This window comes from Mycetomoellerius zeteki, unplaced genomic scaffold (assembly GCF_001594055.1).
Source record: "Mycetomoellerius zeteki isolate Tzet28-1 unplaced genomic scaffold, Tzet1.0 scaffold707, whole genome shotgun sequence".
NCBI lineage: Eukaryota > Metazoa > Arthropoda > Insecta > Hymenoptera > Formicidae > Mycetomoellerius > Mycetomoellerius zeteki.
Genome location: NW_017257728.1, coordinates 200,323 through 220,207, shown reverse-complemented (window position 1 = coordinate 220,207; position 19,885 = coordinate 200,323). Strand labels below are relative to the sequence as shown.

At 31.3% G+C, this 19,885-nt stretch overlaps 1 protein-coding gene across 1 annotated transcript in view; it reads left to right on the top strand.

Moving 5' to 3' along the window:
* The first annotated feature begins 209 nt into the window (after positions 1 to 209).
* Positions 210 to 19,885, top strand: part of SK (small conductance calcium-activated potassium channel) — a 192,898-nt gene continuing 173,222 nt past the window's right edge. The window contains exon 1 of the mRNA XM_018458200.1: positions 210 to 348. The gene's annotated coding sequence lies outside the window, so the exon portion shown is untranslated. The remainder of the gene's footprint in view (positions 349 to 19,885) is intronic.

The window sequence follows — 19,885 nt, the reverse complement described above, 5'->3', positions numbered from 1 at the left end:
CCCCCACCCCCGTCCACGTTTTTTGCAAAACGCCGGCATCCACACGCCGCCGGGGGTGGCCCGATCACGTTCGCGTGCGCGACATCGCGGCGTGTGTGACGCCGCGATCGCGGAGGAGTGTAACCCCCTCGCGCGGAGTTATGTTATCGCGCGACGACTCGCTTCGCGTCCCGTGTGCGCCTTGAATATACGGACCGGGTTAACTGCGGGTGAGGAGGGTCCTCTCATTGCATCGCTACGGCGTTGTCGGCGGGGATCGGAAGGAAGGAAGGGCGGCGATGCAACGCGGCGCGGGGACGTACGTGCTGGCTGCGTGCTGCCGTCGCCCCGGCGCGAGGGGACGTTAAGGTAAGAGGGTTCAACGAACGCCGATCGCGCGCGCTACCACGCGCGACTTTCACCCCCCTTCGCACCGCTTTCTTTTCCTAATGCTCTGTACTTTGAGAGATGGAAGAGGCGGTTTACGAAGTTCTAGAAAACTTACCAATTGCCCTGAACTTTAATCGTCAATAACAGCGTCTGCTCGATGATATTTTTTTAAATGTTAAGATCGCTTGACTGATCTCATGTTTTGCGAGCAATTTCTTTTATTTCGTAATAATCAATATTTTTCTCCTATTAATGCTCGTATCTTCTAATGTAGATTAACTTTAATTTCGATTTAACTTATTCTTTATGTTTTTGTAATTCTTAGAATTGGAAAAAGATAACAAGAATGATGACTTATATATTGATAGTAAGATTGAAATTTAAAGCTAATCTACATTGATAGAAATATGGATGTATAAGTGATAAAAATAATGTTAACTTTACTTTTTGACGTTATTATTATTATTAATGTATTTGTCATTAGGCGATTTTAATGCAATTTTAAAAGTCTAATTACGTATTGTTTTTTAACAATTAAATACAATATATTGTATTTTTTTGCTAATTAAGAAGCTTTTCAATCTGATAATCGGAAAGAATTCTAATTTCCACTTTTACTGCAAAATTTTATCGAGAATTGCTTCTCGAGTGGACACGTGACTTTCGCGCAAGCAAACTTTTCCATTGGATTGTATCTGTCGCTCTTATCAGCCATTTTCGAATCTTACAATTAGTTTCCTTGAACAAACTGCATTCGACAAGTTTACCCCGTTTATCTTCCTGCCATTTAATGTTAGATTTAATGTTAAATACCGATGCTTGTACACGCTGAGGCTTGTTTAATTAAATAATGAGGATTACGTTCAACGTACTATGCAAATCAGACGGCTACAATTAGCGTTAAATGTGCGATAATAATAGTAAAAATTTTTCTCTTTTCTCATGTATGTATTCATCATTTACATTTATAGAATATCTAAAAGTATATACGAGTAGTATAATACATATTATTTCCCTATTTCAAAAGTGACACAACACAAAAAATTACATTTCCCAGGAAAGAACAACTACTTTTTAAATTGATAGAAGATTATTGATTAGTTAAATCATATTAACAAAAAGAATATATTATATATGTTCTTAGTATTAACAAAATATTTCTGATATTTTCATTTCACGAAAACTACTATTAAAAAAGACATCCTTTTTGAATTATGACGATTTTTTATGAAAAATTACATTTTTTATGATTGATAGGGCAATATTTACTTATCTCATTCATGGTAATAACTCATGGTACAAAAATCTCATTTTTTATGTCACTTTTAAAATATGGGAATGATATCACGAAAGAATATCGCATATTTCTTAAGGATCAGGCACATAGTCTTTGCAAGGTGACTAGAGTCGGAAGTTTAAACTTTCCGTGTAAAAATGAATATTATATATTGATATAAAACAGTGCAACCAGACCAACATTTATATTTAATAATACAGTTTATTAGTTTAAATAAAAATTTTCTAATTTTTTATCTTAATTTTTTTTAAAAGTATGTTTATTTTTTATGGAAACAATTTTTTATCCAGATTGAAACAAGTTTTGATCCAGATTCTAAATTGCCGCCAAACTTTTTGTATTATTTTCAAATACAATATAAAAAAAATTGTAATTTTTTCATATTTTTTTTATTTTGTTAAAAAATAATTATAATACATCCTTAAATAGACTTGTTATGCACATAATTTATAATATATTTTTTTCAGTATAAGATAACAGAGATTTTATTGAGATAGCAATGATAAGTCAATAACATGTCAACAAGGATTTAATTTAATTGTATAAATATTTAATTTAACTTGGTATGCGTGTTATATACCTACATTATGAATTCGATACATCATATGTACAACGTGAATTATTTTAGTTATGTTTTTTATTTTTTTATGAGTCCAACTATCTATAAATTTTTTAGTTCTCGCCCAAAGTTACTAAAGAATGGATATAGAGAATTTTTACATGAACTTTTAAATATACCGTTTCCAGAAATTGTGAAAACAGTGTTTTTTCTACAAATTTCGTGCCAAGAATTTCTAACGTTTTTAATTACATTTGAATTACATGCATGTTATCTTTATGGTAATCTTGTAGTCCTATTTTTAGCCGTTCTTTAGTTGTTTGAGAAATTCGGTAGTAAGTTGAATGATTAATAATATTCACTGCCGAGCGTCGATTATGTGATCAACGAAACTCCAAGTCACGTAATACGCCGAAGAAAAATAAACGCACAGTCGTAGGTTAGTATCTAAATGTGCCGGGGAATGCTCTCTGGCAATGATTTCGAGGTCGATTACCCTAGAGACGTACTTTGGCGTTGCTATCGCGAAGTTTATCTGTCTCCATGCTGCAAATACATTTATCGATTTTATCTAATATACATATATGATAAAATATAATCTATATATAATATGTATACATTTATGTCGCATAAAAATATAGATAAACTAATAACTGTTGCTTGCCTTCTTATCAGCAGCGTTTGAAAAATTGAAGATTTTTTTGTCTCGACAAGAAAAATCTTCAATTTTTCAAATTTACGACTTTAAAAATGCATCTACAAAATGTCGTGCACTATTAGTTTGTGTTGTTACACGAATAAAATGTAGTCTCTAGGATTTTCTCGAAGCGATTTCGTGGGTCGATATCCTTTTCGCCGCGAAACCGCGTGAAATTGGATAATTTTCGCAGTTACCGCATAAATGAACGCTTTAACGAATCGGAGAAAGAATTACCGGGCCGTTTTTTGTCCGTCGTTCGCTTTCGAAGTTAAATATAGTGTGGAGGTAGAGTTCGTGTATGAGGTATACGATGATATATTAGTGTATGTTGTGTCTGGGGTTATTGCACCTATGCTGCAGTGCGCGAGAATTATCGACAAGACGTCTCAGGTTCTGCGCATTTGCTTCAATTAACATACAACTCCATTTAATTATAGCTTTTAATTCTTCGATTTATCTTAAATTTAATCTTTTATTTAATTTTAAATTTGATATTTTATTGGCGAAAATAAACACTCGAGCGAGTTCGACGGAGAATTTACATTACAGATTTGATTTTAACTCGTTAACGGACTTGGAAACTCGAATCGAAAATGCGGCCGCATTTCATGACCGTATTTCCGAAATGCATCTGTTTTAATGTATAATCGTCTCTCACCATTACAGTGTTATCACTTTTATTGTGGCAAGTCAAGAGTGCTCTCCCGAAAAAAAGTACATACCTATCATTTATTTTAGCGACACCCTCTTCATCTTCGGTGCGAAAAGAAGCGGACGCATAAAACTTCATTCATTTCACTTATCGATATATCTTTCTATTCCCTATCTCTCTTGAACACGAGTTATCACAATGTAGGATATGTCTCACCCTGAAATTAACGACCCACCGTTCTTTTGTGTACTTATAATTTCCTTTGATTGAGATTATTTAAGCTGAAATTGTGCGTTAAAGACAATGAGAAAAAAAGTTTACAGCGAAGTTTCAAAGGATTATTTTTAATAAAAGTTTATAATAGAATTTTAATTTAATAAAAACATTTAAGTCTGAGATTTCTTAAGATTCTTATTTTTTGCGGTAAATATACAAGATATCTATCTTCTATTCATATGTTTATTAAATCAATAAATTTCTCTCTTCCGCATTTTGATATTTCTTAATTTTTTCATCTCACAACCGCTTACGATAAAAATACAATATTTTGTTTAATTAAGTTTCAAAAATAGAGAGTAAAGATGACAATTGTTTTTAAGGTTGGTAATAAATTCCAAGTGTATTTTATCTTCAAAGAAGATCTTGATTTGAGAAATGACTGTAGTTTAATAGTGAAAATTAAAAAAGAATTTAATAAAAGAGATGTGAAATTACGACGAATTCGCATAAAAAGAAGTGGCAGAACGCTTTGCACAGAAAACTCTATTCAGAACAGTCGTGCACTAAATGATTATCGTTCTCATTTGTAAACTACTTTTTGCCGTTTTTCTTGGTCTTAATCTTTGTGCATTGTCCTTAACTATGATCGCAATTGCAAGAAGGTGTCACGTCGGTTTTTGCTGTTCATTGTGAATTCCATTATACATCGCGACGGTTATTAAAGTTTTATTAGGGTTTGTTATCATGTGCGAGGATCTTCGTTCAAGACAATTTAGATGCATTTTTCACCACGGCACCATGCGTTTTAATTTTACTTCTCTTTTGTACCCTCGTAAGGCGGAAGTTTTAGAATTTTGCGCGAGATAGTACAAACGAGAGAAACATCATATATGTACAACATGTTGATTCTTGTTATTCATGATCACATTAAAACTCTATTAAAATCCAAACCACGCCATGACTGTTGTGTTGCGAAATGGCAGGAAATCTCGCTAATTTTGTTCATGAATCATACATTTTTATTTTAATCCTTTTCCACCGCAAAAACACTGTGGTTTTTTTTGTAAACACTCATTTACAAAAAATATTTTTTAGTTATTTGTAATCAAACAAATTATTTCTTATACATTTATGAATATTAAAAACGATGCCGTAAGCGAAATTTTGTCAACATGTGAGATTTCCAAAATAATTGAGATTTAATATGCAAAAAGGATTTTTTGCAATATTTGATATTTTCCTGTAAAAAAGATTTTAGTCACGGTTCATATGATTTTATTTTGATCCTCTTCCGTCACAGGTACTATAATTTTTTTGTAAACATTAGTCTATAAAGAAATATTTTTTAAATTTATTTTGAATCAGACAAAATGTTTCTCTGATAGATTTTTAGATACCGTAAGCCAAATTTTACCAATGCGTCAAGATTCCAAAATAATTGAGATTTAATATGCAAAAATGGCTTTTTTGCAATTGAAATTTTCTTAAAAAAGATTAATTCATCTTGAAATTCTGATCAGAAGTTATATTTAAATGTATTGTTCATCTTTTACGTAATGCGTTCTTTTTATTTCGATATCTTACTTATTAGCCGTATTATGAAAGATTAAGTACAGAATTTTGTTAAGATGTCAAATTTCCCGCTTATGACGATGACATACATATATAGGTGTTCGTGTGTATATATTTTCTTTATTATTAAAATTAAATTAGACATTTCGATCCTCTTATTTGGATAGTACTATTTATTAAAATAACTTATGATCCAGATAGTAAACCGTCACCAAATTTGTCGTATTATTTTTAAATGATTTAGAATAGTCTGTAATTTTTTCATAATTTTGTTATCATTTTGGAAATATGTACAAAGCATCCTTAAATTTTTGCAACAATTCTCTTAGTGTTGGATCGGTTGTAGCGCTGGCGGATCAATTCATTTGGCCTTCCAGGTCACCAGATTTAATGCCTCTTGACTTCTGTCTAGTATCACACAAAACAGTTGGTTTATGGAAATCTGATAGAAATAGAAGACCAGTTTTGGGAATGTATTAAAAAAGCATTTACTACCATTTCTAGTATAGTAGAAATATTCGAAAGTCATTAATTTGAATAAAAGTTTGCAATCTTGCAGAAAGAAAAACTTCCGAACATTTATTATAATAACTAATAAAATCCAGATCAAATTTTTCTAATTGTCAGCAATTTCATTTAACAAGTTATAAAAACAATTTTACTGATAAATCTTTGATTGTTTGTAATTTTCGATCAAACATTTTGGACATAAATTTATATGAACTTTTTTTACCCACTTGACTTTATTAACATATTGTATAAGTTTGATTTCGCTAAATATATCATGATGAATCATACTATGTATGTCGATAGCTATCAACTACAAATTATAAATAGTTATATCCTATGACCTCATCGTAATAAGCAGGAAATTTATTATCTTAGCAAAACTCTGTATTTAAAGTTCTCTTTCACCAATCTCTGGTTAAGCTAATCGACAGTTAACTCGTAGTAGTTCCAATAGCAGTTCGATGTATCACAACTTTCCCTCTCTCTTCCTCTTCTAAGATAACTTTCGACATTTTTGAAAGAGGTTCTACTAAATCCTTTGTAGAGAACATGGCTAAATAGTAAGGTATTGAAATTAAAAAAATTTATCTTAAAGAGGAATACATTCATGACTTCTAGAATTAGAATTTCGATTCATTAATTTCTTTTACAAAACTTTTTAAATATCGTATAAAAAGCCATTTTATGCACATTAAACCTAAATTATTTAAACGTCCTGATGAAAATTGGCTGGAGCGACATTGTTTTTCAATAGACAATATCCGAAAATCTATAAGAATAGATTCTTGTTCAACAGACTATAGTTCAAAATAACACGAATTGAATATACATATACGTGTATTAGCTTAACATCTAACTTTGACCGTAAGTAGCTCTTCTCATACATCATATATTTGATGTTTTTACATAAAATAATTTTGTTTCTAATCTTATTATAACTCAAAATAATTTTTAAACTATAGTGTAATTCTTTTAGTCGAATTTTTTAATGAATTATTAATTAAACTGCGATGTAAAGTGTAAATTAATACACAGGACAATTTTGCGAAGAAAAATTGGTTCGCCGATATGGCACTTTCCTGCGGCACCTCGTAGAATGAACGAACGGTGAAACTCAGCTTTCTTGTGTCGATTTACTCCTACCGTCGTTGCTGCATCCGGAGCTTCTCGTTTTTTTTATTTCGACGTGAAAGCCGGATGCTCGAGTGCGCACAAGAGGAATAAAAAGGGAACACAAGACAAAAAGAGCACACCGGAAAAAGGTGGAATATATATGAAACTCTGGCATATAGAGTTTTCTTTTTGTTCAGCCACCTTCAATTCATAATTGTATAATTCGCGCCGAATTCCCGGGAGTTTTATGTTTCTTCGTCATCGAAGTATCTCACCGTACCTTATATCATTATCATTAATTAGTTACGCTCTAGTACTTATGACTATTATTAATTAGTTCTTCATAAACAGAAAATTTGAGAAGTTTTAATTAAGCTTTGACGGATTACATTCTGTGGCATATTCGGAGAGACGATCTTTCTGCGCATAAAGTATTAAAGCGCCAATAGTTTGCAAGTTGCAAGCAATCGAACCGGATATTTCAAAGTTCGAGTCCTTCGAAATGGAAACTTCGGAACTTCGTTGCGTTAAAACTTTAGATATATCTGTCCGATATACCTGCCCTTTTCGAATTTTTTTATATTGAAAGATCCTATATGTATAACTATAGCGCGTGAATTTCCCATATCAGCGGCATGTTTCCAGGCTACGTTCGCACGAACTGCGATCGTGGCAGACGCGGTTTTATCGTTAACGATGTGTACCAAAGATCTTTTTGCGATGACACGTTTTGAACCGTGTCTCGCGTATCGATCCCATGCATTACGGCTCAGGCTACATTCCATTTTATCCTATCGCGCTGGTTTTATAACGGTAGTGAACTAGACGCAGCTCGTGACTTTGAAAAGGAAATATGTCATACAATTTTCTTGATTAAGACGCATATCTTAATCAACTGGATCGTGCGCCAGCTCGAAGGCTCAAAAGCCACTTTGCACGATAAGTGGATAGGGAAATAGTACACCACGTCCAGATCCGGATCCCGCATATCGATTTGCTCGTCTCGCATGTTACGACTCGAAGAGATCGTCCCTCTAACCCAAACCTGTCGTGCGCCATTATACAACGACGATGAAGATCATTGGATATGTCTGTGGGACACTCTCTTTAAGCTCTTTAAGTCGTTAAGCTCGTGTCGCAAATGGAAGGTTCGCGTGTACGTGTTGCAAATGGAGGGCATGTATACGTGTTGCATCGCCTTTACTTAAGGAACTAGAAGCGTTCTTATCATTAACAGCGAATAATGTGTTAATTATAGAGGAAAAAATGCTATTGTAACTCGAGATCTCTGAAGATAATCAAGATAATCAATCTTGTTTATTTATTCCCGAATAAATTTTATGTTTCTCTTCGTTTAATTCGACGACATATTTAATTTAGGAAGATAAATGAGATGATTAGCAATATTTTAAACTTATTTGTCTTAAACTCATATATGATTAAAAATGACCTATATGATACAATATGATTACTATATGCTTCGATAAAATTTAATATGAAAGGACGCCTTACAAACCTTATGGAAATTGAATTTCGGTCGAATTGGCTGAAAATTTGATATATTGTAGATCTTATCATCCTGAAGGGATAATAAAAGATCTCAACAGGCATGACCCTATATGAACTGTTTCACCTCTATAACGAAGTGTCATTTTTCAAAACGGACTAATATTACACTGATCAGCCAATCTTTTTTTCAGTGTACAATATCTTATTTTCAAAGAGTACGGAGCATTCCTACATCATTATTTGCATAATATCGTGCCTGTGGAGTGTTTTTATCAGGACAAGATCTACAACATATCAAATTTTCAGCCAATTCGACTGAAATTCAATTTCCATAAGGTTTGTGCGGGGTCCTTTGTTATCGAAGATCCAAATAAGATAAAAATAATTATTAAACAATTATATATTATTTTATCTTATTTTGCATCCAAATAAGTAAATTGATTGTGCAATTCTGAAAAATATCAAATAATGAAAAAATCAAATGAAAAATATCTAGTAATAAAAGAAAGTCATCTATCGATGATTTTTTTCATTATTTTCTGATTAAAAATATAAGATATTTAATTGGATAATGAATATTTTGCACCATATTTTTTATATTTCATGTCGCAACATGTCAACATAAAATATAAAGTAACGCATAAAATATATACGGTTTAATAATTTCACCTAAATATTTCTACGCGCATTGAATAACAAGAAAAATTTATCTCTGTAAAAGGAATATGATATGATTTCGTTGAAAAAGACGCAATTGCAGAAAAAGTGGGAACATCGTTGGAAATTGGATATCATTACGTTTTACTTTGTCCTCTCTGCCACTTTTTCCTATCATAAACCATAAAAGAAATGTGATCTTTTTGAATTATCCGACTTATCCCGTATGTAACCAAATGAAATAAAACATTATCTAATTACACGGAAGCAACTTTACATTACTGATGTTTATGTTTGATGAAACGATTTATCTTACGCACTTTTTGATAATTTATATATCTCGATTCTGAAAGAAAAAAATTGCTTTATTTACTATTGCGCCTCCCTGTTGATGTTATCTTGCGTTTTAACATTCAAACAAAATCTTTAATCTCCATTATTCCCTCGGTAGGGTAAGATACAGAATATACATAGATACGGGATGAAATAATATCCTGAGAGACAAAGTTTAAGCCTAGTTTATGTATAGTGAGTTCCAGGCACGCACGTGTAATCAGCAAAAGGTCGCCTTAATAGCGATCGTTAAAATTATTATGACTAATCGGGACAATCTGGATAGGGGCGGGTTTGGGCTCCGATTACGGGCTCCATTCGCGATTAATCTTTAAGTGTAGCGTGGTTTTTTAAACAGATTATAGCCGTATCGACCGTGTTGTCGCCACTGCGACGCCACTCGCCAATTTAAGACCGTCTTTGAGAATCGTGACGAATTCATAATGAATTGTCGATCATTCATCGTGTAGCTGACGCACGTGTACAAAGTACATAGGCGCGAAATAATGACGTTTATTTGCTCGCCAAAGGCAACGAGGATCCGGCGTAGTATAGCACACGTTATAGTTATATGTAATACATGTACAAGATATATCTTCGATCCACCGAATTTTTATTTCTTTTATATATGAATTCGAGATCTCACAACGAACAGTTTAAGCTCATTTCCTTTTATATACATTTATGCAATGAGAAAAATTTGTTAGTTTGAAACTAAATTAATTTAGTTGTCTTTATTTCTTTCGTCTGAGAATGTATGTATTTAAGTACACATTCTTCATTAAAAGAAATAAAGATGGACTGAATTAATTTAGTCAAATAAACAATTTTTTCTCAGTGTGAGTAAATAAATTCACAAATTATTAATTCCGAAAAGGTCAGGTAACCTATGTAAAACAGTAAGTAACAATTCTATAGACTCTCGTATACTTAAGTTGTTACTGTTGTTAGATGCTTGTCATAACTTGATACCTACTCGCTGATCTTGGAATACATGCTCTTTGTACAATTTACATAGTATTTCTCCCACGGGGAAGAAATTCATATAAATTAATTGCAAATGAACTTTGCTCTACGCGATAAGTAAATATATAAGCACGATAATAATTTAATAAACGTATTTAAATTAATACATATTTGTAATTTGTGTGCATATAGACACGCTGACCTATAAAGTTTTGAGACTTTTCAACTTTGGCATTGACGAACTTTCGCATTATCATAGAAATTGCGGCACCGGCGTTGTCGTAATAAAGAATTTCCAAGGAATTCTTACGACCAACTACTCAAAAGAAGTTGCTTATCAGATTAGTTTAAAACCAACACAATTCTCCTTCAGAGAATTTATGCAGCACGTATAACATAATTAATCGCAGTTACTGCAAAATATTACAAATAATTTTCTGTTATACACTATAATTATCGTAAAATTTAACAGTGTTAATTATTATTTTCTCCAGGAAGTAATTAAGTATCGCGTTTAGTATAATGGATTTAATTAATATTATAAAATAATTTTGGCGTGTAAATGCTTATAGATATATTTTTAAGGCTAATTGTAAGTAAGAGCAATGTAGAAATAAAAAATGGAGGAAAGGATTATGAAATACTATTTTATTTTATTAAAATAACTTAGTAGATAGTGGTTAAAAGGTCAATATCAGGAGAAAATAGGTGAAATTCGAAAGGATTCTCTTAAACTAGGATATTAATAAGTTCATAAAAATTCATCTAATGAGTTAGATAATTTAGATGAATTTTAATAACTTCCTTTTGCCCTGATTTTAATCACTTATTTTTGAAATATAGGGAATCAAAACATAGCCCTTCAAAGTTTAGGAATCGTGAACTTGGCTCCCCCGAAACTTCAAATGGTGTTTTCGCCGCTTTAATCGATGGAACTCTTTCTAAAATTGATAGAGAACCCTAGAACTCTTCGGGGGGCAACCAGAACTCTTATTTTTTCAAAATTTTGAAAATGACGGGCCAGTTTCACAGAGGTAAAAAAAGATTGCGATTATAGAATAGAAGAGAGGATATGGGATATCATATTAACTAGTATATAGTTTAATTTTACACGTTGGATATACGTGTGTGCATACATTTCATTACTAAATTGTAATTCAATTGTATCATTTGAAAGCACATTCAAGTCCTCCGCTAACTAAACTAGGTAGTCTGAAATTACAAAGTTAATACCGACATTCTTCTCAACACTACATATAGAGAACACTATCTATAAAATTGAAATGCAACTTTTACAATATAACGCGGTAATGACTAATGACTAATAGTGGTCATTTTATAACTTCTAAGACTGAAGAAGTAATATTGATAGCCGCTTTCAGAATATAGACCAAACTATAACTATACAAGATATCGTGATATTCCACGATTCCTCATCTATTCCATAATTGCCTCCTTTCTTACACAACATATTTAACTTAACCTTTTCAAAGAATAATTGCAAATTGTTATTACATACATTTTTGTACAAAATATGAGATTTATTGAACCGACGAGAACAAATCGAATTAAATAAGAGAATTTCTAAATTCGGTCAAAGCGGATTTTAGTGTTTAAATATTTTTACATGAATTTTTTAATATATATCCGATTCTGCATCTGCGCGTCGAAATTGTTTTCGGTTTTGAAACACAATCATGAATTAAACCAGTGTAATCATATCATTTATTAAATTGACAAGCAATTTAATAATTTTTGATACAAATAAGCATCTTTATAAAAATATTAATCAGATGTTAATGAGAATCACAAATCTGCAATAATCAAAATAATAATTTTATTGCGAAAAATATTGCCTTAACCAGAGTTTGAATCTGGAACTCTCAATTTTCCGGGATGGGCGTCGAATTGGTATTAAATTATTGCAGATTTATGAGTCTCATTAACATTTACTTATTAATATTCTTACAAAGATGCTTATTTACATAAAAAATTATTAAATTGTTCAATTTAATAAGTGATATTACTACTCTGCAGTTCTGCTCATGATTGCGTTTCGGGACTAAACAAGACTTCAATGCGCAGATTGCAGAATCAGATATGTATATAAATTCGTGTAAAATATTTAACATTAAGATCCGAATGTAGGAATTTTTTTATTTAATTAAAAATAGTGATTTTTTAAATAAATATTTTTAATATATAAAGTTAATGTAGTTGACAGTATTTTTTTTAAAAACTGTCAGCTCTTTGTAAAATGTTTCCCTAAACTGCAAAATAAACGCACGTTATAAAGCCGAAAGGCTGCTAGTACATTGCAGTAATATACATAAACATACAACATATTTTATATCCGAGCAGCTGAAAATACTCTTAAATTTTAGTTTGAAAAATGCATCATGATGCAAAATGCCAAAAAATATAGTTTGACAAAATATAACTTTGACAGTAATAAAATCTTTTACATCTCTCTCATTAGAAATTTGTCAAATTATACAAAGAAATAAATACCAGCGTTTGTAATGAGATTGATATTATCCAACATTTGTGGCTAAATTTAATTGTGACCTTTTATCCGTCCAAAAATAATATTATTCATCTCATAATTTCTATAATGTCTGTAATTTGCCGCAACACCTGAACGTGGAGCTCTCATTTGCTTTCCTCCGAAATTCTCGATATTACAGGCGTGCAAGACAACATTGTGTGGAATTGAGCCGGTGTGCATTTCACTGCGTGACCGATTTGCATAATTACACTTCGTCCACACGAGCAACTAAGTGTAATGCCCTACCTTAATGAATTCTCGATAATCAATGCGTTGGAAATGCCAATGTATTGTAATTAGTTTTTGCATTTGGCACCGCGATATATAATATTTTACGTTATATATGAGACTGACTTTTCAACGCCATGTATTGTGCACCACAGTTTGAATAACGTGTGTCATAAAACATTTCATCTCTTATAATGAGTTGCAAATTTTCTGTGACTGGTTTCAACAATCCTCGCTGTGCTTTTGTACTTTGCTTCAGTCAGACTTTTATTATCTACACGTTTTATACGGTTGGTATGAAATAACTTTGTGGCTTATGCACTTAATTTTAGCGTATAAAGTACCTTTTACACCATTTTCTGACGTAAATAATTAAAATCACATTAATTATGTATATCTCAAATATAGATACACGTCGAAAACTATCATAAATTATCAATAAAGCTTAATACAACATTGTTATCATTTATATTTTATAGCTATTGAACTGCGAATACTAATACATATATACCACCCACATATATATCTATATATATATATATGTACAGGGTGGCTAAGTATTCTAAAAGATTCTAAGGGATGATTCTTCACAGATTTAAGAAAACCTCGTATGATCATATATCTGAAACGGTTTAATTTCAAAGATATAGTTTAATATCAAAGATATATCATAATTGAAGGAAAATTGATTTCGTGATTGGCACTTTGTGTTGTATTACATCTGAACGCACGAACTTCGGGCAATTGATTTGCTAACTTCAAGTGCTTATAATAAAAAACTATTTTGTGTGTGTGTAATTATTTTTGTTTAGATTAATATTATATCAAAATATCATTATTATATTACATTCTCTATTAATATCTACATTAATATTATCAGATTAATTTTTATTTGAACCTAAATTTTGATATTTTAATTTAAGTAAAAATGTATTCAAGTGCAAGTATTCCAATTCAATCCATTATTCATATGTTTGTTTCAATTGAAAGAATTATTTTTATTAGCAATGACCCATCTCCCGTGAAACTGTAGAGCATGTAACGCAGTGTGTTCACTAAAGCTCAAGATATCAAAATGCATTTGCAGTAATGTGTCTTGGTTATTCTGCACATTTCGCGCTTTTCCACTTTTACTATCGACATTCTGTCAGTACTTTTTGACATGGAGAACATTCCACATGGAAAAGGAAAACGGAGAAAACAGAATATTATGTGATGTGTATTTGTAAATGGAAGACATGTTTATATCAATTTTTCTATTAAAATTATTAAATCATAATTATGACATCAAATGTTATATTTACAGAATCAAAATATAAATTAAATTTTTATATATTTAAAGATATATCAAGATTAATTATTTTCTTAAAAAATTCCTATTTAATTCATTTGTCTTAGAACGTTTTAAAACACATTATTTTTATGTTACTCGTTCACTTACTCATAAATTGTGCCATTTTGATACTAAGAAACATCGAATATCATATCACAAAAAATGTTTAAATAACATTATATTAATCACATTATATATTAAATTAACACTCGAATATGTTAAAAAATTCAACACAAACTGTTAACACAAACGTGAGTGGACCGTTTCCAACACAAATACACAAATTTTTTTATTGTGTACTATTGTTGAATTTTTGTGCTGCTGTTCTTTTGTAACGTTTCTCCTAAGTTTCCTACAAATAATCGTCGCAGTGAAAATTTATTGCTAGTCTTAATAAGATCGGCGAATGAGGTCACATGTATCACGCGTTGGATATATACGCCCGCGGAGTGCATATATACGTACCTGTGTATGCATAGTAAGCTACGTTGACGGTAGATTCCGAAACTTCAGTGTAGTTCAGGGCGCGAACGAAATAAACGGTAACAAAACACACATGAAGCAGTAGCGGGGTAACACGACACCTTGAGTTGCATGCTAATCCAAATAAAGCACTTAAATCTTCCAATATCGAGAATATTCCAGGCATTAAGATAAATAGTAACTATTTGTAGGGAATGAATTTTAAAAGCTTATCGATTTTAGTAAAAACTTGAGAGATCAACAGATTTTGACAGATTTAAAATTCTCGAGAGATGACCTGATACATCACTGTGTCAAAGTTTCAAAATTGAATGATGCGAAAAACTTAAAACGCTGTGGTGTGCAAAGTTTTGGTGATCCTGAGCCTTATGTATTTCAAGTTTTTGAAGAGTAATAATATTTAATATCCCCTAAGTTTGTAAAATAATTTGTAACCTAGATCCAACTTGCATCTAACTTTGCAGCTAACTTTTGAAAGAAATCGGATTATAAAAAAGATTCAAAATTATAAAATTTTAAATATCCAAAGCTTTACGAAACTTTCAATATTTCAAAGTTTCTAAAGTCTACCATAAAAATGCTCAAAGGACAAGGAGCCCAAAAAATTTTATAGAACGTTTCTTTAAAAAGTGTCTATAATTTTGACCAAAAAGTATCCTCAACAAAGTGACGTAAACATTTTATACCTAACGAAAAATAAAGAAACAGTTTTATTGAAAAATCATATTTATCTTTATAAAAATTTTAATATTTTGTTAGTTTTCCTTTAGATTTTATTACTGTCTTTGACAAGAAAAATGCAATAAATTAAGAATACTTTATATACTTATGGCTAAGACTATATAAGCGTTTTTAAATTAGATTTTTAGATTTTCGTTGTTGAAATGAGAACCTCTTATTAAGTCTCGGTTTTCTGGGTCGATTCGACAGCTTTGAACCGTCACGACCTCGAGACAGTCGTATTTCAACGCGGCGAGTTAATTTCCATTTTAACGCGTCATGATAAATCCCGTCGATGAATTAAATGGCCTAAAAGGGCGGCGATGAAAATGTAGGACATTTACTTCTGTTATGCTTGATTGTATAATGCTTCACTCTACTTTCGTGAGTCATCAGAAGCGGCCGATTGCTAATCACTTTTAATTGCGCCGAAATTCTTCGATACGATAAGCTACCCTGGTAAATTAAATGAAACCGTTTCGTCGCGTGACGAAATTTCGGCCGTATCTTTTGTGCCAAATGCTGCAGTTTGTTCCGTTAAAATATATAATATATTGCGGCATATCGAGGTATTCGTATACCTACGAACAATACGTTCTATGAGAGATTAACACAAAAGTAATATATCTTTGAACTTTATTTTATTAACGATATAGTGTAATATATTTTTAACACTATAATACTTTTTATCGAAAATAAATTATTTATTAATTTATTGATTACACCGTTATTTTTATATATATATATATATACATACAATATAAATAACTCGCAAAATCTCCGCCAAAGGGCATTATATTATATATGCGATGATAATAATGATCATTTTTTAAACTGTCGGTCTGAATCCCTAACATATATATATATATATATATAAAACTGTTTGGGATTTAGACCGACAATTATAAATTAAGGGGGAAAAGATAAACAACAAACTTGCAGAAATTATGAGAGAGATTTTACTGTCTGCCATTACCTTTCGTTGTCATCGGCGTTCTCTATTAATTGCAAGTAATTTACGTTTGAGTAAAGGCGAATTTTGGAGTTCGGCCTTTCCCTTTGACCTTCTTTTCATCACGAATGGAGTGAGAAATATTCGATAGGGCGTGTATGTCAAAGCTTTAGGGGTGCTCAGGACGGTCACGCAGTTTGTGGCACGGCATCACTTCTAGGGTCAAATACATAGTTTCGATCGATTAACTCTCACTTAGGATGGCATCCGAGGATAGTCCGATAGTTAGTTCATTAGCTAACGGATTAATAAAGCACACCCGTGTATCCCGGGGCGCAAAAATTCACATAATCCGAGTCATTAGATAGGTACATTAAATTCCTTGCAAATTGCATAAAAAGTTACGCTATAAGTCACGTATTAAAATTCGCTCCTACATATCATTTAATTGTTAGGAAAACATTTTATTGTTAGGAATTTTTTTCAAAAACTTTCTTTAGGCCGCATGTTAGACCTTCTTCTTGACACATAAACTTTGTTGTCTTCATAACTTCTCAGTTGATATTATTTTTCTCTCTTTAACACGTATACACTTTACCAACATTCTTTTTTCCTATGTAGACATCTGTTTCGTATTCCACTTTTGCCTGATTTCCACTGATCTCGCATTTATTGTACAAAATTATTGAAAGAATTTGTTATTGTTTTCCCGCATCTTTCATTGTATTCACAAATAGCTTTTGCGACCGCAGCTTCAATAAGAGATGTTTCGATGGAAAAATATTTTAAAAGATGCAGGAAAATAACAGTAAATTTTTGTCAATGATTCTCAAATAACAATATAAATGCGACAGTGGAAATTGAACAGAAAACGAATGTCTGGATATGAAAAGAGAATGTCGGCAAAGTATACATGTTTTAAAGGGAGAAAAATAATATACACAAACTGATTTATATGTCAAGAAAAAGCCTACATGCAGTGGGATTTTTAAAAAAAATTCCTAATAATAATGTAGAATATTACAATCACTCAATACTCTTTATTCCGAATCTTCTTATGCATCTTGAAGCTATTTCTTGTCACAAATTGCAAGTACTTTGTATAAAAATATATAGAGTGTTTCATAAATATATATCAATACTTTAGGAGGTAAATCTGTACACTAAAATAAATAAAAACCGTCATATGAATATATGTCTTACATATACCTTAGTTTTTAAGTTATGGACGATTAAATAAAATATTCGAAGTATTCGCCTCGTGCGTCAACACATGCTTCTTCACGCCTTAGCATTGAGTCCCGCACTCGTTCAAAAATACTAGGTATTCTTCGAATAGTCTCAAATCCATTTCGCATCCTTTTTCGCAGATCATCCGCATTATTTACTGGCGTCGAATACGCAATAGATTTTGGATGGCCCCAAAAATAAAAATCTAATGGACTGAGATCAGAGGAGATTGTGGTGACCATGGGGTGGGTCCGCCTCGCCCTATCTGTCGGTTTGCGAAAGCATTGTTTAGGAATGTTCTCACTTCAAGATGGAAATGAGACGGAGCACCATCGTGCATGAACGGTCATACATCAAATGCATGTCGGCCATTTCAGCATAAGTATACATTACCATTTTGCCGCTTTTAGGGCCGGTTGTTCTATCTTTAGATAAACTATGAGGTAATTTACTTATTTGATAAACAAAAGAGTAAAAGAGTAAGAACATAAGAGAGTAAGAGAGTAAGACATTGAGCTGAAGTTTACCGAAAGGTGGAACAATCCAGCTTTAGAACAGTATTTAGAACAGTAACTCGCAAACGTAAGATACCGACTGCTTGAAATTCTATTTGATTTATTGATGGATATTGTTTGTAAACATTAGATAACTTTGAGATGTGCTAAAATGTACAGTAACATGTGTTGACGCGAGCATTTCGAACATTTTCTTTAATCACCTAACTTGAAAGCTAAGGTATGTAGGACATATGTATGTTCGTATGACGGTTTTTACTTATTTTAGTGTAATATTTACCTTCTAAAGTATTGTCATGCATGAAACATCCTGTATAAGCATATTAAAAAAATAAAAATTTATTTTTTAAAAAACTTTATAACTGCGACAAAATTTTAACTTTTGCTAATCTATTTTTTTTCTACATGCTTCTACATGAAGCATATGCAATAAATAAGGATGTGTATTTTATAATTATTTCTAATTTAATTATTTCTTTAAATTTCGGTTTCCAAAATAATGATTTCATTAATAATTAACAGTTAAATATTTTATTAATAAAATTCAACTATAATAATAAATAAAAAGTTTAATTAATTTAAAAATTAAAAGGACAAGATAAAGGGCTATGAGCCAAGCAAGATCTTTAATGCTCAAATTTCAAACAATAAACAATGATAACTCTAAAACATACGTTTCAAGTTTGATCGGGTCATTCTTAATGTTAAAAATGCAACTAAATTTCAAAATGTATATAATAGGATTTTTAAACGCAGACATGGTGGTTGTAACAAAAATTAATTAACGACATTTGACAGACGAAGCTCACTTTTACAATTCGTCCATAATTTTCATTTGTGAAGTTAATAGAGGCAGCCGCCAATAAATCATGCTAGTCGGAGTGTTAAAATACATGATGTTAAATTTCGTAAAAACGTGAATAATGGTGAAATTACAATCAAATAGTGTAATTGTGTGAATATAACACATTTGAATTGAGCGAGCTGTAAATTCAATACAATATAAAACCTCAAAAATTGCAGTAAATTCTAAAATCAATTAAATTAGATACAATCAGAATCTTGCATAAGAGAGAGCTTAGAATCAATTGCCTTATTAAAAGTTTTATTAATAATTTATTTTTACATCATTTAATTTAGCGTTGAAAATGACAAAAATACATATACTTAAATGGTTCCCTTTGTTTAATTATTTAAAAAATACAAACATATTCAAAAAATTTATTTGAAAGACTATTAATAGTTGATTTTTGCATGAATTTTTGCGTAAATGCCCTCCTTAAATAAATACAACTCTATCAATTGTCAAAAATGAACTAACCTAACTTCATAAAAAGTTCTCAAAATTGTTACAATTAAAAAGAGTGACTTTTCTTTCATTATTCTTTTATGTGTGAAAAATAATGAAGGATACTTTAAG